Source organism: Diadema antillarum, unplaced genomic scaffold, assembly GCF_040938485.1.
Source record: "Diadema antillarum isolate AM-2024a unplaced genomic scaffold, OU_Dant_1.0 seq00001069_RagTag, whole genome shotgun sequence".
NCBI classification, from domain to species: domain Eukaryota; kingdom Metazoa; phylum Echinodermata; class Echinoidea; order Diadematoida; family Diadematidae; genus Diadema; species Diadema antillarum.
In genome coordinates this window covers 1,288,382-1,310,727 of record NW_027271894.1, presented here as the reverse complement: position 1 = coordinate 1,310,727, position 22,346 = coordinate 1,288,382, and the positions used below count along the sequence as shown (strand labels likewise).

At 40.3% G+C, this 22,346-nt stretch overlaps 1 long non-coding RNA gene across 1 annotated transcript; it reads left to right on the top strand.

Annotated features, from left to right (window-relative positions):
• Positions 1 to 805: 805 nt before the first annotated feature.
• LOC139743337 (uncharacterized) lies at positions 806 to 21,948 on the top strand. The gene is made up of 3 exons (XR_011711749.1): positions 806 to 881; positions 7,266 to 7,338; positions 16,736 to 21,948. It is a non-coding gene; the product is annotated as an uncharacterized lncRNA (long non-coding RNA).
• Positions 21,949 to 22,346: the final 398 nt, after the last annotated feature.

Below are 22,346 nucleotides of genomic sequence, written 5' to 3'. Positions count from 1 at the left end.
AGGTTAGGCCCAAAAAGTGGCTTTGGCACCCAGACTAATAGGACTTGAGGTCCCGTGTATGACCGAGTAATAACTCATGCACGTAAAAGATCCTGCTTCATTCATCGCAAAGAGCAGGGTGTCTAACCCAGTGAAGTGGTCCCACCTCACATCCAACTGGACCCCATGGAAGACCAGCTTAACGTAGCTGAATATGGGCTATAAACAAACAAACAAACAAACAATATTGTATGGAAGTTGACGGGGGTTGGAAGGGGTAGTCCTCCGGACACGATGGAACTTTTGCATATTTATAATTGAAAAAGAACGACATGATGCATATTTTTTTGTGGAATATCAGTGGACAAATTGTCAATCTCGAGGTATACAGAGTGTATATGGAGGGGAACCGAATGAGGGGAGGATTGAAACGGGTTGGTTATCCCCCTCCCATCCCAGGGAGCTTTTGAATTTGTATATTTCATATTTTTCATATTTTTGTTACAAGGACAAAGTGTGCATTTTTCTCTCTTTTTTTAGTGGCTACCATACCAATCGTATTGCATTATATCCAATGATTTGTCCTTCCAAATGATTTAATTGGCAAAATTGTATGCTAAGAATTCATCTTCATTTGTAAATATTATGAGCGTCTGCTTGAAACTTACGTGATTCAAAGTTCCTGTAAATATTAATGTACTCATGTAATCGTCATGTATATTAATTTGTATTACCTTATTTGAATATAAAATCATTCTGAATTGAATTTGATTTGAAGTTGAATTGTCCGAAAATGCATTTTTTTTTGTCATTTGTTTTTAATATTTCAGTGTTATTAGGGCGTTTGGTGAAGCTGGAAGACCGCCTTGATCGAGAATATGGTTCCACTATTGCAACATCAGGTACGACCATAAGAAATAATCTTATAAAATGACTGAATGATCTTATGTTTAGAAATGTGAGCATACCTGCATGCTCTCATCTTGTGTTCGGTGTCTAGCGGTGAGAGGACATACAAAATGTTACACTTATTTTTTTTATTTTTTTTTTTTGTAGAAGAAGTATCGCTGCCGTGGACTGTACCAACATATAAGAAGTTTATCGTCAGAGCTACATGACCAACCGGTGAAAACCCGAATAAGGCTTAGAAAATGACAATTTATTACTGAGTATTCGTGCATACAATTTCTCAAGACTACACACTTAACGACCGCAGTGTCCTAGGCCGCGTTCATGCGAATTTCGTAGCCAGAATCACAAACATGAATCATGATTCAAAACGGCGTTTCAAATCACGGTCTCGGCGGAAGAGCGTTCATGCGGGCTTTCGCAACGCTGATTCTGGCTCTGCTCATCCTTTGCCATTGCGCAGCGCACTGCGCAGTTTGACCTTGTCTCTGCAACTCGAGCCAGACCTCCTTATAATGCCAACTGATCAGTCAGTTTATTATAGGCCTTTTCGTTTTTATTTCGGTGAATACTTTCCAGTAAGGTGTGGCATTCAGGCTCTACCCACAGATCGAGGAATATTCCTAATTCTTCGTCTCTCCAATTCTTTCCCTTGGTAGACACAGCGCTGCAGCCATTATTTTTATCAACTCAATCGGAGAGTAATTACATGTTTTATTATATTAAACAGCTAACGTTAGATACTAGCATATAATCGGTGTATGGCGTTGATGTAAACAAACAAGTGCAAGTATGGTACCGAAACACACGACTCATAAGACGTACACAAGCGCGCGAACAGAGCAAGAAGCTGTGGGATACCCAAAGAGATTTTTCTCCTCCCCACCACTGGGGAAAATCTCTTTGGGGATACCCCACGAGACACGCATGCGCACAGCGCACAATGACGTCATAGAATCATGATTGAAATCACGGTTGCGTTCATGCGGTTTCTGCGATCGTGATTCTGGCAGAATCATGATTCAAAACGCCCTTTTTTCCGCGTTTCAGATCGGCGTTTTGAAACGCGTTTAAATGGAAAAATCGCATGAACGCAACGCAACTAAACACGTTTAGCGACTAAACGTGTTTAGAAACGCAATTCTAGTTTCGCATGAACGCAGCCTTAGACAAAACGTGGTTTGTTAGTTATATGCATTTTCCATGTTAAGGCACTGTCACACCTTTCCGGGTAAACTACGCGAGCTTGTTGCGAGTACGGATTTTCCAGCACGCAGGAAAATTACATCATGCAACAAGCACGCGTAGCTTGCCCGGAAAGGTGTAACAAGGCCTACACATGATTGCGGATAAAAAAAAAAGGAATTGCGTGCGCACCTCCGGGCGACTGCGGGTGAGATACGTGCTAGATTCTGTCATATGCCGGTCATCTGCGGGGACTTCGGGTGGTAAAAATTGTTCTTCAAAAGTCGCACGCAAGGCTTGCCCGGAAAAATGTGACACGGCCTTCAAATTTTGGTAAGGAGGCATTGTACGAAACTGGACATTGTGTTCAGTCTTTATTTGGTAACAAAGTTGTTGTTGCTTTTTTCCGAGAAACAATTGGCCGTTGATGAACACAGCACTGCATTACTAAAGAAAGACCAATCACCAAATATTTCGGAAAATTTATTTTAAGTCACAAGTATATCAAGCGTAAGGAAATACGCCAGCAAGTCACATCGTCACTCTGCAAAGACAGCTAAGACACGCATTAATACATCATTGGACTCATCTTAAAGACCTAATAAAATGCTTGCAAAATGTTTTAATATGCAAAAGAAATGTAAAAGATATGTCATGATTATCAATGTAAATAGGTTGTCAGTGTCGTTCCGGTTTTTATCGCTTCTAGAAACTCCCCCAAATATCACATTTTTGGAGGACCCCGTTGCAGCTTTTGCGAAAAAGATAGTCACGTGACCAACACCCCTGAACCGATTGATGACGTATAAGCACGGAGTTGTGCTCAGTTAGCAGACGCCGCTCAGCACAAGCACTCAGATTACTAACTTGGTACACGCGCGTACACGATAGCTAGCCCGGCCAGGCCCGGGCCCCGCGGGATGTGCGCTCCCGGTCAACCCACTGACTGTAGACATGTACGCATTACCACGTACATTATCACTAAGTTAGCTTGCACAGATACCTGGTACATCGAGCATAATGTCTTCCCCTATATGGGTAAACTTCCGACATTGATGATGATGATGAAGACTGCAGCTCTGACGATAGCGGAGAAGAAGAGGAGGCACATGAAGTTGAAGGGGAAGATGGGGAGGGAGAGGCAGCCAATGAACCAGAACGTTACCGTGGGGCTGCTGTACCTTACCGATATGAACCAGCTGCATCTCCCCCGCTGCCAGTGCAAGAGCGTATGAACATGGCACCAAGCCCGAGAATAGACCTCACGGAAACGATCGCCTGGGAAATACAGAGTGGTATGTCTGGTATGCCCCCATATAGTTTAACGTTAGAAAGGATATACTGTATTCTACATGATTGACATTGTAAGTTGTAACTGTCTAGTAAGTAGATTAGAAGAACAGGCCCAGCTCGCTCACAAAGTGAGCGGCTACTCCGGCCGTAGCAAGCAAGCGGGAGCGTCCCGGCCGTGGCCTGGCCCGTCGGCCGGCGCTTACAAGTTAAACTACCAGTAGTAGTCTAGATCTAGTACTAGTAGCAGTCTGCTAGTAGTTATAGTAGTCTACTAGTAGTAGTAGTCTATTAGTACTACTACTAGTAGTAGTACTTTTACCACTACGGCACTAGGTCCAGTAGACTACTTAAGTAGTAATAGCAGAATCTTTGGTAGTAGTACAGAGGCTACACTCTATAAACGCCTAACGGTTAGGGGGATATGTTGTTACAGGGTGGGTCGTGGCTCCAAAAAAAAAAAAAAAAAAAAAAAAAAGGCCTAACCAGTTTCCCATAGTCAGTTTCTGCAACATTTGTTATCAGTAATTTAGATGCGCCATTTTCTAAGTAAAACGATACCAAGAATTATCGTCAATTTTGGTCGAGTAGTTTTTGTTTTATGCTAAAAATCATACTGTGGAAGGAAGCCCAAACGCCGTGCCTATCTACCGATGAATGCCACGGTGGGGCTGGATTCACGAGTAGGTCTAGGCCTATAAAGCAGGCGAGTCGCCGTAGTATTAGTACAGACACGCAGTGGTGGTGGGGCTATCGTGAAATAGGCCCCACCGCAGTGCGCGTGCACCGTACCCGTGCGTTTATAGCAAGCAAGGGTAGGTCCTCCTAGGGTTAGGTAGGGTTGTATTTATGGTTAAATTGGCCGTGAAATTAGTCGAGGGCCATATTATGAAGCCATTTTCGCCGCATTCACGAGTATTTACTGTGGAAGGCAGCCCCACCGCCGTGCTTACCTACCGAGATGAACGCCACACGGTGGGGCTGAAACAGGCGAGTCGCCGTAGTATTACTATTAGTACAGACACGCAGTGGTGGGGCCTATTTCACGAGTTTGCCGAAAATAATGGATATCCAAGCGTACCACAGTTGTAATCTGTATTATTGGCAGTATTAAGTCCGATACAGTTCATTTAATATTCTTTTGTCTAAAGGCTTAGCCAATGACAATAGTGCAGCGCAGCACCTGCTATGCGCTCTCTAGCTCGCTCCCCCGCCAGCGCTAGCCAGTGCAGCCGCCGGCCGGCTGTCGCTGCGCTGCGCTAGCATAGCCTTGCCAGCTCGCTGGCTACGGCTAGACTGGTCGTGAACGACTCCGTTCTTAGACGTCATCACAATTTAGAGGTGATAGTGCGCCGCACGCGGCGAAAGTATAGCAAGTTTTCCAAAACCGAGGAAATTGCATCCATTATGTTAACAAATATAGAACAAAATTCAGAACAGTAAAAAACCCCGCACAACCGTAGAATTACTTAGAATTTAACATTTAATATTATTACATCATTGAGAAAAAAATGCCTAAACCATTTTATTAGGTCTTTAACAATATTGAACACGGCATGGTTGGCATGCCACACATGCACACATGTGAAATAAAACAAATCAATGAATGCTATACTGCTATACATACAAAGTGGACTTACGACACACGATCGTTAACGATCCCCCCCCCCCCCCCCGACACACTGTACAGGCATGCTAACCTGGAAACATTGAACTGCAAATTACGTGCATATGAGACCATTCTGAAGCAAATAATTTTCACCCAACAATAGATATATAATGTACTCTTAAATGAATCCCACAAGGATTGGAACAATCATTCCCCAGCATTCCCACCGATTCCTATTTATCAGTTACTAGCCATGCCCTATAACTGTAGTTATATACGTGGTTTATAATTTTCTTTATTAATGACACTATTTATACGTGTAGTATATTTACGACGAGGTTCGATTTTGCTGCAGTATCTACGGGAAAATGTTGCTATTTGCTATTACTTGTATGTGTGTGCGTCTCGTATAACCAGTGTCCTCCGGAGTGTTCGTATTTGGTGATTTGTGTGCTGAGTTGTTTAACTCAAATGATGACAGTGCTATTGTGAAAGCTTGGCAATGGGCTGTTTTGATTAGCAATGGTATTCAAATTTACTGTAATGCTGTTTAGGACGGTTTGATTTTTACACACGTTTCCTTTTTTCCTTTTTCCCTTTTTCCCTCATGCCTGTCACCTTTTTTTCCTCCCCGTGTATGAACAATAACAATAGCAGCTGCAGCAGCAGGAGCAGCAACAGCAACAGCAACAACAAAATCTACACTGATATGCCACAAACCAGGACATAGCGGTAATATAGCGACCAATATAATTTTCATTTCATTTCATTTCAATTTATTTTCATATTTCTCACATATATCACAATATAAAGTAAATTGATACGAAATCTATACAGAACATAATTCAAAATAGAACTTCACCGGAATGTTCAAAAGTTTGTCTTGGTATACACAAGGTCTGTATACATGCGAGTTAAACTGAGATCATAATGCGAAAAATATGATGGGGCCTGCGTAAAAGCAAGCTTGTATAGAGCCGCAGGTCCCGGTAAAATCAGATTAGGGGAAGCACAAGTACAGATATTTTTAGACCATACTATAATTGGGGGATCCGATTAAAACGAACAAGATCAAATCAAATGTTGCTATATAAAATACAGAATAAAACACTGAAAGGTCACATGTTGCAACTATAACCTACTACAAGTAAGGCCATTGAGAGAACAACGACTGAGATTGTAAGGATTTAAGTGGGTGTGGAGGTATAGATGATGACGTAACAGTTTGGCATAAATACATAAATGGAAGGTGGGCTAAAAGAATTTTGTCGTGAATATAAAATATACGCACAAGGACAATGGAGCTCAGGTGTCAAATTCCAGCGGGGTCCTAAACAATGCAGGCCGTGTGACCATGGTAACAGACAGCTGCCACGCGCAAGAATTCCAACAATCGAGTGTAACAATAAAAACTTAGAGAGCGCAACAGGCAGACTGATCGAAGAATAATAATGTACATGGTTAGGATCCCGTCGGACTACTACTAGAAAATAAATAAGATAGACAAGGGAGGAAATACTGAGCAACAAGTACTATACAATATGCATGCCGTAGCTGCTCAAAAGATATTGTTTTAATTTTCGTTTGAATGAGGTTAAAGTGGTGCAGCTTGTAAGTTCCGTAGGGAGTTCATTCCAGTACTTAGGTCCAGTGAACATGATAGTGAACATGAACATGATAATCTACGTACTCATGAGGCAACATGCTGACTACGAAAAAAAAAATACTGATAGGGAACAGTAACTTGGTAATTATTTTCGAGAAAGACGAAGAGCTATAGTCTTAGGACGAGATAGAGGGAGTCAGTGAAAAGAATGCAACTCACGCTAATGCACGTTCTTCTAGTTTCAATTTAAGATTGGAGGATATTATAAACGTAATGATTTTTTTTTCTTTTAACCTCGGAATCTCAATATCGAAAGGCCATGGCGTGATGATTAATCGAACGAGAAACTATACGATAATCAAGGCAATTTTGTAAAATACAACCAATGAAATATTCGAATGAATCGATGGTTCATAACTTGACCGTACCAAATTGAATTAAATGTTAAACGTACTTGAGAATTCAATCGTCAACAGAGTCGGTGGAGCACTTAGCGGTGGAACGATTGTCGGCAGAGCATAATATGTCGTGTCACCTGTGTATACAAAAGTGTTAAGCATGGTCGCAGGAATGAATGAATGCTGCCAATAAGCAACAGAGTCATAGACTTGAAGACTTCCTTCTCGTTTGTAATGATAGATGGTAATGACGGAGAGAATACATTAACTTTGCTTTGAACTTTTTCAGAATCAACGCCATTGGAAATGGAAATGCAGACTGTACGAGATGCAGCGCACTTAGAAAATGTTTTTCGAACAAGGTAAGACAACAAAATAATGTTATAAATGTACAGAATGTCTATTTCAAAATATATGTGAACGTACCCACATGCTCAAATGCGAGTTTGATAAGTGGCTGCGAGAGTCTATACAGATTTGTATATCTAGGTAACGATCGGTACATTTCCGGGAAAGAGGAAGTAAGCCCAGTGCCTGACGGAGACTGTGTATTCTCTGTATAATAATGACCAACGAAAAGTATAGTGTCAGAACTACCATGGCAAACCACATAATGGCAAGCAGACGATGTCAACAAAGGGCTTAAAGTTTTTTATGCCTCCGCCACAAAGTGTCGCCGGAGGCATTACATACGTATGTTTTCGGGTTGTCCGTCCTTCCGTCCGTCCATCCGTCCTTCCGTCCGTCCGTCCGTCCGTAATCGATTTTGTGGACAGCGTAACTAAAAAACCGTATGAGCTATCCTAATGGAACTTGGCATGTGTATGTATGAGTGGGAGAAGTTGTGCCTATCAACTTTTGGGTGCACATGCTCAGGGTCAAAGGTCAAATGTCAAGGTCAAATGCTCAAAATTTAACAATTTCCCCCATATCTACACCCTAAAAACAGATTGGTTAAAAAATCAACCAATCTCATTAGTTAACCCGATATTGGTTGTTTCAGCCATTATAGTGGTTATAAACTAACCAATTCGTTGGCCAACCAGTAACCAATGTAATTGGTTAGGCTATATTGGTTGTTTCAGCCATTATATTGGTTATAAACTAACCAATTCGTTGGTCAACCAGTAACCAATGTAATCGGTTAGGCTAGCTAGGGCCTGTAACCAATCCACATTGGTTGCCGCGCTCACAGGCATGCAGTTATCTTATTTCTTTATTATTTATTTATTTTTTTTTTAGTTATGAGCGACATTTACTGGTGTTTTGCAGAGTTTGTTTTAAATACTTTAACCACAAGGCCGGTTTATGCATCTCACAGTAAAAAAACAACAACAACAACAGTATCAGTAAATTTTATATAAAACTTTGTCTCGCGGGAAGTGAGGAAGTGGGTCACCTGACTGGACCCACGCGGTCGGCCATTCCTGAATTACCTATACGAGCGCGATATCAAAAGATGCTTCATACTTGACCTACTTCGATTTTCTTACAGAAAATTGTAAGAAAGTTGTGAAAATAAGACGCGACTATTCAAAAATGGTTAAACATATCAACTTAATTGGAACTTAATTCATTCATACGAGAATTTAGTGCAGATTGATAATGAGACAATGCATTAGTTACATATTATGCATGATTGCATTGGCAAAATACAATCATAGGCCGAAAATGAAATGAAATGAATAAAATGAACTTGTGTATGTGTGTGTGTGTGTGTGTGTGTGCGCGCGCGTGCATTTGTGTGCGGGAATAAAGGTTTTTTTTCAGTTTGAACATAATTTCTGTTGGTTCTTATATCGATCATGCATCTCCATTACAAGACCATGTAAAAATAACAAAATGTGATTCCAGTTGGAGCTTGATTGTTGTCAGTTTTTTTTTTATTATATCAATCATGCATTTTCATGTAGAGAGTATTGTCACAAATGTACACACTCGTAGTTATGTACATTGTATGATGTACTGCATGCATGGTTATTTTAATGTGTATGTACACAGGTGGACCAGATTAATGGAGAACATTCTATGTGGTATAGATATAGTACATACAGGCTGACCAGATCAGTGGAGAATTTTCTAGGTGGTATACAATGTGGCTATGCAGTACATGCATGTAGCAGGAAATACATTATAGCTCACTCAATCTAGAATGATTTCATCCATTCCAGAATGTTCTGGGAAGTGCTAACATATTTGGCTGAGTGAGGCACTGTCCCTGTAGCCCAATGTGATTGGTAGTTATTCTTGGCACTGATGTTTTGTACATAGATAGGCAGTGAATCATCCAGGATTCCTGGAACTTGGACTAGCTAAAATGTTCATATGTGTGGCCCCAGGTTGGAGAGAGTTACAGAATGTGCTAGAAGGCGTTGAATGGATAGTATATAAGCCAGAGAAATTCTGCAGTAGGCAGAGTACCCAACACCTCTGCTCTGAGAGTTACGTCACTTCTGGCTCTGAAGCGACTTGTTATAGTCAGTCCTGTGTTACCTGCTGACCTGTTATGTTTGTGGAGATAAGGCCTGGGAGACATTTTGCCTGCAGAGAATGAATTGGCCTACATTGGAGATAGACTCCATATTTTTCTGTCAGTGGACATTGCTACGGCAAAGCTGTGATGGGCTGGATTCTTAGCTGAATATTATTAAGTGAATCATCATTCAACGCATCAACTGGACGTGGTCGTCATAACGTTTGGACTCTGCACGTTTCGCCGTGAACATATATCGTGGATTTTACCCCGGATCTATACCGTGGACTATCGTAACCTGCGCCTCTGGAGTTACGTCGGAGGAATCATTCATCGGTGCGTCAAGGAGCATTCGTCTGTGCATCGAATATCGTATCTGGACACTTTCAAAGGATTACTTAATACATGTACGTGTAAGTGATTCCACTACCGATTTATAACTGTTTCTATTGATCGTTGTTGTACTGATGTGACGCCGATTACCAGTCTGTACCAACAATATCACTGTTAATAAACCGCCTGAACATCAGTTGATTGTTTCTTTTGTGCGATCATTCTCGGAGTGATTTTGGTCGTAACAAAATTGGGGGCTTGTCCGAGAATTGAATTTAAAGCCAAAACTTAGAATTTGGAACGTTCCGGAATCCAGAATATTGGTACAGACAAAATACCGGTTGACTTGGTATAAGACGCCATAAAGAATGATCGCACAATGTCAATCAGTACAATGGATGTTCAGGCATTCGTTCAGAGGACAGATTTGTCCCTCAAAGATTTGCAAAGGTTACGCAAATGTGATTTGAGTGCTGTTGCACAGCATTTAAATGTAGATGTTCCACAAGGTGCAAGAAAGGCAGAGATTCTTGACTTAGTGGCTGGTCACATGGAGCTCAAAGAAGAAATTGACACTCCAAATCAAGCTCAAATTTCTGATCAAATGCGGCTTGAGCTTGCTAGATTGGAAATGGAGAAAGGGAAGATGAGATTAGAAATGGAAATGAAGGACAGAGAAATAGAAAGACAGCAAAGGGCTAGAGAAATGGAATTGAGAGAAAAGGAACTGGAAATTAAGAAATTCGAAGTGGAGCAACAAGTGAAATTACGTGAGATGGGATTGACTCACGCACAGACTGTTGGAAATCGTGAAAGGGCTCCCCTTGAATTTGATTTGGCCAAGAATATTCGATTGGTGCCAAGTTTGAAGAAAACAGAGTCGATGCATATTTTGTGTCATTTGAGAAGGTGGCTGACAGTTTGAACTGGCCACAGGAATTTTGGCCCATGCTCCTTCAAAGTGTGTTTGTCGGCAAAGCAGCCGATGTGTACTCATCTCTCTCAAAAGAGCAATCACGTGACTATGCTACAGTCAAGAAAGCAGTGTTGAATGCTTATGAGTTGTTGCCAGAGGCGTACAGACACAAGTTTAGAAATTCGTACCGCAAACCAGGCCAGACACATGTTGTGTTTGATTTTTGGTTGCTTTTGGTACAAATAATATATATGAGACTGGCACTAAAAGTCTAACATTCTTGTATATTATGCCTTCTGTGTACCATGACCTGTGTTTGCCAGTTAATGCTTGACCAAAAAGTTTTGTCGTGAAAAAGTCATATTAAGCATCAGAATGTATTGAAACATTTAAAAAAAAAGTAAATTCTTTTGTGTATTTATTATGATGCAGCTCCTTATACATTACAAGTCTGCTTTGCAAATGCCACAAATGCATATATATTTGATGATAACAAAATTGGGAGCTTGTGTCCGGGAACTGAATTTTAAGCCAAAACTTAGAATTTGGAGTGTTCCGGAAGCCAGAATATTGGTACAGACATAATACCAGTTGAGTTGGTTGTTCAATTGTATATTGTGTGTAATACATTGTGACAATGTCAATCAGTACAATGGATGTTCAGGCATTTGTTCAGAGGACAGATTTGTCCCTCAAAGATTTGCAAAGGTTACGCAAATGTGATTTGACTGCTATTGCACAGCATTTGAATGTAGATGTTCCGCAAGGTGCAAGAAAGGCAGAGATTCTTGACTTAGTAGCTGGTCACATGGAGCTCAAAGAAGAAATCAACCTTCCAGATCAAGCTCAAATTTCAGATCAAACACGGCTTGAGCTTGCTAGATTGGAACTAGAGAAAGAAAAGATGAGATTAGAAATGGAAAGAGAGAGGGATAGACAACAAAGAGTACCCAACACCTCTGCTCTGAGAGTTACGTCACTTCTGGCTCTGAAGTGACTTGTTATAGTCAGTCCTGTGTTACCTGCTGACCTGTTATGTTTGTGGAGATAAGGCCTGGGAGACATTTTGCCTGCAGATAATTAATTTGCCTACATTGGAGATAGACTCCATATTTTTCTGTCAGTGGACATTGCTACGGCAAAGCTGTGATGGGCTGGATTCTTAGCTGAACATTATTAAGTGAATCATCATTCAACGCATCAACCGGACGTGGTCGTCATAACGTTTGGACTCTGCACGTTTCGCCGTGAACATATATCGTGGATTTTACCCAGGATCTATACCGTGGACTATCGTAACCTGCTCCTCTGGAGTTACGTCGGAGGAATCATTCATCGGTGCGTCAAGGAGCATTCGTCTGTGCATCGAACATCGTATCTGGACACTTTCAAAGGATTACTTAATACGTGTAAGTGATTCCACTACCGATTTATAACTGTTTCTATTGATCATTGTTGTACTGATGTGACGCCGATTACCAGTCTGTACCAACAATATCACTGTTAATAAACCGCCTGAACATCAGTTGATTGTTTCTTTTGTGCGATCATTCTCAGAGTGATTTTGGTCGTAACAAAATATCACTGTTAATAAACCGCCTGAACATCAGTTGATTGTTTCTTTTGTGCGATCATTCTCATTGACTTGGTATAAGACGCCATAAAGTCGTCAAAAGTCGACATACGTTTTGCTTCTATATCGATCATGAATATTCATGAGAGATGATCTGATATGCAAAAACTATTGGCAAAAAGGAAAATACATTAATCTATAATGTATTCATATTGACTTCGATCTTAAAATGTGTAGAAAAATTGTATACTTTATTGTGACATTCATTATTTCAGCTTGTGTTTCAGGAAATATTTTCATATTTCAGCTGGCCTGATAAGAATGGAATATAGTTCAGTAACCATGCCTTCAATCATTGCAATTTTTCGTGGGTATATAAACCATGGGTTGCGTTGTGCTTGTAGTTAGGAATAGGACATAAACATAGATTCTGGTGTACTATTCATACCCGGCGTTCAGACGATCCCCCTCTTCGCGGGGAGAGCGTAGAGAGATTGTATCTTTTTCACGATCGACCGTCCACACGTGTCTTGATATCCCCCGCTGAACGGGGGACAAATCACGGCTAGGCACCGTATGCGCGTATAAAATGGCATTTTGAGCATGCGCACTTAGGAGGAAAACAGCTGCATGAGCTGCGCGCTCTGTCCCCCATCAGAATTTGTTGCCGGGCTCGACAACCTTTCCGGGGGACAGGGGAATGTCCCACCGAGCGTCCACACGATGGGATTGCCGGGGGATGTCCTGGCAAACGGGAGATCGTCTGAACGCAGGGATAGGGTGTGTAGGATAGGTCATTTATATTCAATAGGCTAGCATTACGTCATCGTTGGTTGTGCACTGTAGTCTGGCTAAAGAGTACGATATGAAATTAGCCATAAATATGACGTGTGACACTCATCAGTCGTATCTTTTTTATTCATGAAATGTGGTTAAATCCCAACCAATATCACTGGTCCCTTCAACCAATGTGGATTGGTTGCATCATATATATAGCCTATACTAGATTAACCAATCTATGGTTAAACTAACCAATCCATGTTGGTTAACTGTGCAACCAATGTAGATTGGTTGATATTTGAACCAAGCGAGATTGGTTACTGTAACCAAGGGATTGGTTGGACACATATCTACCAACGAGATTGGTTAAATTTAACCAATATATTGGTTATTCCAACCAATCTGTTTTTAGAGTGTATGCAATGCCTGAAGGTATTTTCTTGAAACTTAGTGTATACATGTACTACCAAATGAATATTCGCTAGGTAGAGTATTAGGTCATGAAGTCAAAGGTCAAAGGTCAAGTTAAAATGTTAAAATTTAATTTTTCCCCATATCTCGGAAGTGGTTCAAGGTATCTTCATGGAACTTAGTACATATGCATGTAGTGACTGGCAGTGATTATTTAGAGAATTTCGGGGTGATGGGATCAAAGGTGAAGGTGAATTCCTCAAAATTTCACTTTTTCCCCTCATATCTATGCAATGCCTGCAAGATTTTTCTTGAAACTTGGTGTATACATGTATTACATAATAGAGATTCTCTTTGAAGGTCAAACTGTCAAAGGTCACTTGAAAGTGGTAAATTTCAATTCTTCCATATCTAGGAAGTGGCTCAAGGTATCATCATGAAACTAGGTACATATTTATGCATTGTCTGCCTGACAGTGATTCTCTTAGGAATATTAAGGTCATAGGTTCAAGGGTCAAAGGTCAGGTTAAAATTCTAAGAATTCACTATTTAATGCTGATAAAACTTATAAAAGAGTCAAAAGTCAAGTAAAACTCCTCAAATCCCCAAATACATGCTCTCTTAGAAAATATAGCCATTCATCCCATTAAACCTAGTTGAAGGAAAGTGAACATTCAACATATTTGTGACAATCATGTCATTTTGATATTTTTTTTTCTAATTATGCTAAACTGTCATCACACATTATCAAGACGTACTACAGACCTATTAGGAGAATCACGCATTATAGCGGAGGCATACCAGTCGCATAGCGACATTTCTAGTTCGTAATAAATTTGGGTAAGAAACACACTAGTAAAAAAAAAACCAAAAAAAAAAAACTGTGCCATTTTTTGCTAGTGATATTTTTCTATACCTGTTTGTGACATACTTATGAGTGTGACCGGTTACGATTGTTCATGGTCTGATGGTGTGGTAAAAACCGCACACACTCAGAGCTGATATGCTTTTCTTCATTATTACCATTTGCAACCTGTTTGTGTACATTATTACTGATATTTGATACGGCGAACTTAAATAGTTGAGCAGCTGGTGGGACACTCCCTACGCAAGACACAGTGGACGTCTGGTCATATCTTAACTTCTGACATAATAATGCAGCTTCGCCAGTATAGATATGGACATGGACTCAACCATTACGAGTAAAGTGGTATGCTGTTTTATTTGTAAAAGATAGGTGTCTTTCACTTATGTCAATAGCATAATCGTGGAAAGTGGAATGAAGGAAAAGTTATAATACTCAACATATTATGTTGAGTCGATTTATCAGCTCTTGCTTTGTGTCCATAGGACAGGTAGATATTATTATAGAAACTGTACAACCTGAAGAGTCAACTTTATATGAAAAGTGGGAGTACGTGCAGCGCCACTTTGCAGGCTTTATTGAGGAAGCATTAGTTATGCTGGTAGTATTGCAGAAAGACAAAAGCTTGACTTTGTTTATAATATAGGTTTTCCCGGTCAATTTCATACTTTTGTCATTCAAGTTCCTATTTCGAGCATTCGATTTCACGCATTCCACGCTCGCAGCACTGAATCAGCAATCAAATTCAAAATCCGGTCATTCGAATTCACTATCCCAGCATTCAAATTCACTATCGGAGCATTCAAATTCACTATCAGAACATTCAAATTCAATATCGCAGCATTCAAATTTAAGAGAGGAGCACGCATTTCATCAGTGAGCAGTCAAATTCACTACAGACGAGCATACTACGGAGGGTTGGTTGACACTTTCGAGGAAAAAAAAAACCCAATTTCGACTATATTGAAACTGATACTTTAACATTTTATACGTGTTGTTTGTTGTGTATTGCTGTCTTATTGATTTACTTTTGCGGCACTGTGTGAGATCATTGTGTGTCAGTTTGTCTTTAAATTGGTGAATTGTTATTATCATGATTATGTGGTTGGTGTTGGGGCGTTGTCAGCATGCAGTATCACCAAGAAATATGATTACTATAGTCGTTGTGTTGTTTGGATGCACTGCTGACTGGACATTGCAATTTGAAATTTATTGAGATGAAAAACAAAGAATACATGAACAGAGAACAATGTAGAACCTGTAAACAACCATAATTACACTATATGCAAGCCTTTATCGGTTGTGTTGGCCCTTTTCCCTTTCTTAAAAGTCTACTCCATTTTCCTCGTTAAATTGATTGCACGAAGTAGGAACTTGATTGCCTAAAAATGAATTTGAACGCTCCAAACAAGCTCATTGGGACTATCACGTGACTATCGCAAGAATTTGAATGCACGAGTAGGAAAGTTGGTGCTCGCATTTTGAAATTGAATGCCCAATCGTGAATTTGATTTCACGAACACGAAATAGAACGCCCATAAATGAAATTGATCGCTCGGATTCTGGATTTGAATGCCCGAATATTTTCGCGTGCGTGCGCTGCGTGAATTTGAATGCACATTAATGAATTTGAGTGACAAAAGTATGAAATTGACCGGGAAAACCTATATTATGCTTCATTGTAAAACATGCATGTACAAAGCTATTTCATTTGGAATATCAAAGATAACACACGTGAACCGTGGCAAACGAAAATTTATATGTAGTTGTGAAGGTCGATCATTATTATATTCCGGAAATTCTCTTTCAATTCTATATATTATGGGGATGAAGTCCCTCGATTTCATTTTAAATGATGCTATTGCTGGCACCATGGAATAAAATTGCAATTTCTTACCAATCTGCCTTGTCTTTATTTTAGTTTGATCTATAATGAGGCACACGCTCACACACGCACACGCATACACACATACACATAACCAAAACGAAAAAGAAAACACGAGAAAGTACTGGTATATATATATCATATATATGTATATATATATAATTCTTTTTGTTTTACAAACATGGTACGTAGTAAAGGTTTTTCTTATATGAAAACGGGATTGTCATCTTCTCTACTCTCATGGAAAACAGTGATAGTAGTGCATTCTATTATTATTGTCATTATTAATTAATTCATCGGTTTAATATTATGAATGCTATGAGTGTAATTATACAAAGTATTTCGAAAATGATTACTACTGATCTCCATATGTTAAGAATTAACTTCATTTTGCGCTGTCGTGAAACAATATCATACCTCAATTTAACGTGAGGTCAATAATTTACATGTTTCAAAGTACTTCCACTGTCAGATTAAAGTATTACTTGATATCTTTGTTCACTTAAATATGTGTTATATTCAGGTATGGAGCAACTCCGCCCTGGCTTGAAAACCAAGATCTCGGCCAGTGCCGGTCCCAAGCCCGGACAAAGGAGGAGGGTTGGGGCTCAGCCCCATCCAGTAAAAACCCTACAGGTGCAGAAAGAAACAAAAAAGAATCAACAATCAATGTGGACATGGGAGAGGATGGTTCTCAAGCTGGAGAGCTCATGGTGCCGCGTGGGGAAAGCCAATTTTCGGAACCCACTCGGCCGATACCCGTCGTATCTTCTAGGTCTATACCACATGTATAGGTGCTGTAACCTATAAGAACTATGCTTGTAGCACAATAGACATAACAAGTTGCAGCAGAGATAAGGAAGTATCCAGATGTGATCAGCAATCAGGAGGTATGGAAAATGACATGGAACACAAAACACTACAGAGACGCTGGCGTTGGCTACTATCCTCTGAGAACCAGCTGAAAATGTCAGAAGGACAGTACTCGGCTGGAGCCCACAGGGCAACACTGGTTTAGCAACATTGTTTTTTTCATAAATAACATGACAAACGACATTTACGTTAAATATGACAACCACAGTAATCGAGATTGTATCACCCACATAGCCGTGCTGGAAAGAACAGTGTCCCACAGTGTGAAATACAATGTGAAACAAAGTGTGAGCGCATTTTGAGCACTTTTTTCGAGCGTTTTAACAAGGTGAACACATTTTGAATCATCACAGTGTGAAGCAAAACGAAAAAAGCATTACTCTGTGAACTCTCAAAAAACACACAAATTACAGTGTGTAATCGATCCCCACAATGTTAAATTCGAGCGCTTCCCATAGGCGACTATGTGAGCACATTGTGAGCACACTGTGGGCCACTGTGTTCTTTCCAGCAGGGACGTTTGGTCCCACCCAATAGGAGATAGTATAGGTACCCGAAAGGTTCCATTGTGTGATTTATTTAGAAATTTATGTATTTCTCACAATAGAGGTTTGTGTGTTAATCTCTTATGTAATCATGTACAGCTGTAACCCCACCATGACCTGTATAACTGTTAACTGATCCAGGTGAACTAACTTTGTACAAACCTTTAGTGAAAGCAGACAGACCTCGACTTTCCCCTTTTCCTTTCTTCTTTCTCATCTCTACGCAATTATTCCCTCTCTCTTATTTTTTTTCTTTCATCCGATGTGTATTACTAACGAGGGCTGCATGCAAATCAATGCATGCTTAAGCTGTAGCCCTTCTGCATCATTCATTGTATTGCTGATACGTTTTACTTTTTTTAAGATTGTATAAAGACAATTAGGAAAAAATGCTTACCTATAATTATAATCATGATTGTACTGCGTATCAGACCGAAATGTACAGCACAATGTATGTACATATAAATGTAGATGTGTGTGCATGAACACTTTTTTCAAAGATTTTTGTTTCTTATTTCGCAATATTTATTTATATATTTCTCTTCATTTAAAAGGTTAATGAGTGATCACTTCTGCAGCCACCAAAAAGGGAAATTCCAATGGATATAGGGAAAAAAGAATTCAATGTCATGGAAGTCATAGCGTCGTATGAAAGTTGTGTCCCTTGAAATACATACCCCTATGGATATCGAAGTGTTTTTGCTTTGAAACAATGTTAAGATGTTTATTAATTTCAAATTTAGTATATAGAGCATTTGAAGAGCTCAGTTGCAAAAGGTACTACAGTGTACATCCATTTTCTATCAAAACCCACTTTTTGGTCTTGATGTACTCATTTTTAGGACCTCTTTACATCTACACTTAGTCCAGCGGATATAGAGCACATATAGGGTGAATCATGCACATTATGGTAAAAGCACCATACTTGGTACACACGTACATGATGCCAATACAAGTCATTTCTGATATGGAAGCCACTCTGATTCTCCCCTTGGCGGCCGTGGCGGCCATTTTTCAAAATGGCCGCCATGTGATATAGCAATGCTGTGTATTTTGGAAACTATAAGTCCGATTGTCGTGATTCTTGTACCAAAGTATAGGTTTTGAGGGTCAAGGATTCTAATAAAATAATTTTCGAGAGGATAAATCCATAGCAACCTACTCATTAGCGGCCATTTTGAAAAAAAACAAAACATGTCTGCCACTCTACATTCTATCATATATCTTTAAAGCCAATTGATGCATCTTCATGATTCTGGTACAAAAATGTGTTTTTAAGGTTCAATTATTAAAATGGATACATCTTTTCGTGTATACAACCATCACACCCTATGTTTTGGCTGCCATTTTATAACATGGCCACCGCAATATATACTATACTGTAAGTCTTTGAAACTAATTGGGGTCAATGATTTTAAACAAGCATTTGTTGATGAATAGAACTAACACATTTCGTTTTCATGTCCATTTTGATAAATATGACTGCCGCGCTAGATAGAGTATGCACACACACACACACACACACACACACATTTAGTGTGGCCTAGAATTAACGGAAACGCGAGTTTTCACAAATATTTCCTGAGGGGCCACCCTGTATACACCCTCACTTGCCATATGTTTGTCCCGTAGACAAGAATCGTTCACCTATTATTGGTAAATGAACCTCCTTTGTTGTTGTGGCGTTTAGTTCTTTATTGTTCATTGATTGTTGTTGATTGACCATACCTCTATCACATTCACTATTCAAGTAGGTATTGAACATCACATAAGTACAATTGTTGCATGCCTGGAATACTAAATATAATTATGTTGAATATCACAGGTTGAATAAATGGTGAGAATGGAATAGAAGACTTTCCCCCCAATTTTGGATGCATAGACAGGAGAGTACAATTAGTGTACTGTCATAGTTTCCAGCCACAAAGACATGATTATTGCAGTCTAATAAGACCTACTGTTTTCTAAAGTTTTGTTTTCAGTTCTTGTTCATTATTTCATAGTATGACATGGTCAAAACTGTTACACAAAATCATAAGGAATCATATGAAGGATACGATGGAATTCCTGCAAGTGCTTCGACGATTCTACGCTATAAGGGGCCAGTCAGGGAAAATCCTAAGCGATAATGGTACTCAGTTCATTGGTGCACAGCGTGAACTACGAGACATGGTAAGCAATGGTAAGAGGCTGGTCTAAAGAGGAACTACGAGAATTCTGTGCAGAGAAAGGCACGGAATAGACATTCGCGACACTCGCTGCCCCCCATCAGAATGGCAGTGCAGAGTCGCTGGTTAAAAGCTGCAAGTATGCTCTGAAGAGGGCAATCGGGGAGCAGATCTTGACACCGTTTGAGCTGTATACGTGCCTGCTGGAGGTCGCCAACCTTGTGAATCAGCGACCAATTGGCAGGATTCCGACCGATCCCGATGACGGCAACTACCTATGTCCCAATGTTATGCTGTTGGGGCGTGCATCTAGCGACGTCGCTCAATTAAGGGCCGTTCCGGGAAACGAGAAATCCGAGGCATCGTGTCGAATTCATTCAGCGGATTGTCGACACATTCTGGCATCGCTGGACGAGAGACGTTCTTCCGTTGTTAGCGCCGCGACAGAAATGGCACGTCGATCGCCGTGTGTCGTACGTGTCGACGACGTCGCGATGATGGCTGACGCGAACGGACCATCGCCCACGTTATCCAAGTCTACCCGGGACCGGATGGTAAGGTGCGCAATGTGAAGGTGAAAACGCCAGCTGCTGAGTATCAACGTCCAGTTACGAAAATCGTGATGATCTACCCAGCTGAGGGATACGACGAGTGATTTGTATATAAATTCAGTGTTGAAGCGATCATGAGGAGAGATTTCCTCATTGGGTGGGGAGGATATTTCGCGGAGCGAAGCGGTTTAGTTCTGGTTAGCAAAATTTGCGTTTGAGTTTGCTTCATTAGTAATTTGAGGACACCATAGCCGACATGCGCAATGAGTAAACGTTGTCATTTGTCACGTTTCGCGCAGTTTCTAATTGTGCCATTCAATTAGTTAGCAGCTGACCGACGTCACGACTGCATTGGTCGCGTCATGGGATGCGAACGCTGACTCGCCCGTTTTTCCAGAAGACTCATGCAAGTGAAGTTTAGTCCCGCCACAGGAGTAAGTTGTTTAATACCGGAAAATGTGGAATGAACATTAAAAACTGAAAAGAAAGCAAATTAGAGTATGCTTCAGGGATGCCAAGTTCAAAAAAAATTTATGAGTGAGATTTTCATGACTCGGCATCGCTCGGCATCTCGGCGTGCGAATGTGCGTGCGAGCGAGGGTGTGGGAGGGGTTTTCCCCCAGGCCTGTGGCCTCCCTCGATATAGGGAGCTTTTTCAATCAGTTGCATACTTAAGTGACCATTTTTACTTATTTTGAAAGACAAAAGGGAAATATACCTTCAATTGCTACTATCACTTTCATCTTTTGAGCTTTGCCGATTATTATAGGCCCAAGTTGCATACTACGCCCGATGCGTGAGAAAAATGGGTGCCATGCGTGAGATCGTGAGACGGTCCCTAAATGCTTGAGTCTCACGCAGAATGCGTGAGACTTGGTAGCTCTGATGCTTGAGCGAACTTATGAACTCATTTGAACTCAGTTACACTGTTGGATTTGTTGCATGCGTACCAGTAGGTTGCAACGTGGTACGTGGTTACACAGGTATTGTACGTGAACAGTAGTGCATGTTCATGTAATGCACGTTCATGTCATGGCATGTAATGCCAGGAATTTATGAGCTAGCTGCGTGTATGTCATTTAATCAACCTGATGTGGTGGTTGTGTGAAGATACGTGTACAGTTGTGACAGAAATTGACATTAAGACGGATTTCGTGTGTTGTATGAATGTCGATAATGGTTCAAAGAGACAAAGTTGTTGGTGGTGAACAGAGTTGATAGTGGGAAAAGGTCACCACACGTTAGTAGGTTCTTTGTGTATGATTTATCGACATGCATCAGTGTGGATGTTTGTATGTATTGAAAGACAAATTGCAAGATAATTACAGAACTGTGTTTAATGACAGCAGTCCGTACAGTGTATGCAGCGCCTAAAGTGGAATCTCAAGTGTAAAAATCTACTCAGTGGTGTGCTGTAAGGTTTAATTTACATTTCTGGAGTAGAATCCATGGTATATGGAGGTGACAATTTGAGTGTACAGTGTAGTGCTTAGCGAATATGGAAATGCAGGTTGTAGATTTGTTGTAAGGTGTTACATTGAGTATATTCAGCATCATTTACCTAGCTCAAAGTGAGATTATGGGTGTCTACAGTACAATCAGAGTATGCAAGTGATGTTTGACAGAAGAATAGGCCTATAGGTGGTTTGACTTGTACATACAGCTGTATGTAAGTTCTGTTTTCATATCCGTGTGACTGCAAGTGTATGAAGCAAAGTCACTGAGAGTTAAAGGGTGATAACACATGTTGTATTTGTACAGAATTACACATTTGTGCAGAAGTACAAATAAGACAGGATGTGCACAATACAGCTAATAAGTACAGTGTAAGAGTGCCAAATTAAGTGCTCAGATTAATGTGCATATGTACTGTGTACACGGTAGATGAGCACAATGAGTCAGTGTATTATACGAAGCTGCTCCTTCAGTAAGACAGATATAATCTGTGTCTTTCAGGCATACAAGTGTAGTAGCAAACTCCAAGCATTCGATGTGCA